At 45.8% G+C, this 2,117-nt stretch overlaps 1 protein-coding gene across 1 annotated transcript in view; it reads right to left on the bottom strand.

Annotated features, from left to right (window-relative positions):
- LOC111734762 (N-acetylated-alpha-linked acidic dipeptidase-like protein) overlaps positions 1–2,117 on the bottom strand; it is a 6,694-nt gene that overhangs the window by 737 nt on the left and 3,840 nt on the right. The gene's annotated exons all lie outside the window — the stretch shown is intronic.

Here is a 2,117-nt window from a genome sequence, read left to right as displayed (position 1 = left end):
GCCACCTCCCAGAAGCCTAGTGGTCCAGCTTGCTTGCCCCTTGACCTCCTCCAGACTCCCCTTCGCCCTCCACAGTGCCACGTGCTCCTGGGTGTGCTCTCATCTTTGGCTGCAACTCAGTCTCCTGTGACCAGTCCTCATCTTTTTGTTATAAATGAAAACTTTTTTAAGTATAAAATGATTACATGCTTGTAATTACAAAATCCCATGCTTTTTCCTGCCGAAAATGAATAACCTGAATCAAATGGAGGGACATTCAACGAGATAACATCAGGATCATGAAAGACGAAGAACAGCTAAGGAACTATGACCGAATACATGTGCCACCGCCACACATGCAACGGGTGATCTGGTTGGCTCTTGGACCAGAAAATCCTTTTGCTCTAAAGGTTGTTATAGGAACACTTGGCGAAATTGTTAATTTCCTGATTTTGTCATAGTACTGTGGTTATAAAAGAAAATGTCCCTATTCTTAGGAATATTACAGTGATGTGTTTATGGGTAAAGGTGCAGCATTTCTGCAACTTTCAAACATTCCTTTCAAAATATAAATAGAGAGCAATCAAGATAACATTAATATTAATGTTAATGTTAACATTAACATTGTAAGAGGTTTCTTTGTACTGTTTTTGCACCTCTTTCGTAAGTTTGAAATTATTTCAAAATAAAACACTTAACAACGACAATAATAGAGTCCAGCTCTTCCGATTCTAGTTCTTTCATTCATCCACTTATCCACTCACTCACTCACTCACTCAGTTAAGTACTTAGCAAATACTTAGTGCATGCCCCGCACTAGGCTCCGGGCAATGACAGACACCCACCCAGCCCTCCTGGGGCCTCCCTCTCCTGAGCAAGACGGACCACGAGGAAGCGAGCAACTTCAGGAGGTGAAGAGGCCTGGGACAACGCTAACAGGTTGACATGTGAGGGGATACCTGGTGGCAGATAGAGAGCTTAGCACAGACCAGGAAAGGCAAGTGCGTGGGGGAGGGGTGTTTCTGGCAGAGAGAACAGCAAATGTAGAGAGGCCTTGAGTGGGGGATGAGCTGGTGTGTTCGAGAGAGGGGACAACTGGAAAGTGGGGGTGTGAGATAAGGTGGGGGGTCAATTGTATGATGATGAACAGGAAGTAGACTTTTGGGGGTGATCACTTTGTAGCGTATACAAGATGTCGAAATGAAATGTTGTACACTTGAAACTCACATATAAATATTTTAAAAACCTTCCAACATTGAGAATCAAGGGTTTCTCAACCTGCCAGTGCTTGGGAGGTAGCTACTCACATAAAAAGTATTATCATAAGTGCTTAAATTCATAAAGCAAAATACTGGGGGGAAATGATTTGATGGGCAATTTTGATGGTATGTATATTTTACCAAAATAAGAGCTGAAAAAAAAATCTTTATGTGAAGAATCAAATTCCCATTCTTCTCCCCAGATCTGCCCTCTAGCCCTGTTCGTCTTCTCCCTCACCTGCGTTACCAACAGACCCCATGTCTTGACACTGTCTCCTTCCCCTTGCCTCTGCTCTGGTCCAAGCCCTCATCTCTCCTGGCCCTGAGGATGACAAGGCCTCTGATTGGCCCCTGCCCCTCATACCCTTCCCTACTGCCACAGAGGAAGCTGCTTAAAATTTAGACTCCGTCATGTCACTCTCTTGATTGAAATCCCTCACCAGCTTCCCACTACCCTTGGATCACACTCCAAACTGGCCCTGCGGCTTTTCCACCTGGTCTGGCCCCTCTTTGTCATATGTTGTGCCCTCCACCTGGATCCCCCGCTGTCCCTGAACTGCCCTTTGATTTGCACCTGGAAAGCCCCTTAGATATGTTTCTTTACAGCACAAATGACGGTTGTCATCACATGCAGCTACTCCGGGATGTTCACTGTGGCATCTCCAGCGCTTAGTAGTGGCCTGGCACATAGTAGGCACCAAGATATATTGTGTTAATAACTGTCTCTCAGCCTTGCTTCAACTGAATGAAGCTCCTGGAGGGCACAGCCTGGCCACTGCCTTGCTCACAGAAGCATCTGGGCCTCACTCCATCTGAGAGGCAGGGCGGGCTCTCAGAAGCTATTGTACGAATTAATAAGTGGTCCAGGGCTGGTGTCCA

The sequence above is a fragment of the Pteropus vampyrus genome, unplaced genomic scaffold, assembly GCF_000151845.1.
Source record: "Pteropus vampyrus isolate Shadow unplaced genomic scaffold, Pvam_2.0 Scaffold5344, whole genome shotgun sequence".
NCBI lineage: Eukaryota > Metazoa > Chordata > Mammalia > Chiroptera > Pteropodidae > Pteropus > Pteropus vampyrus.
The sequence above is the reverse complement of the archived record's forward strand: the minus strand, read 5'-3'. Positions and strand labels throughout refer to the sequence as shown.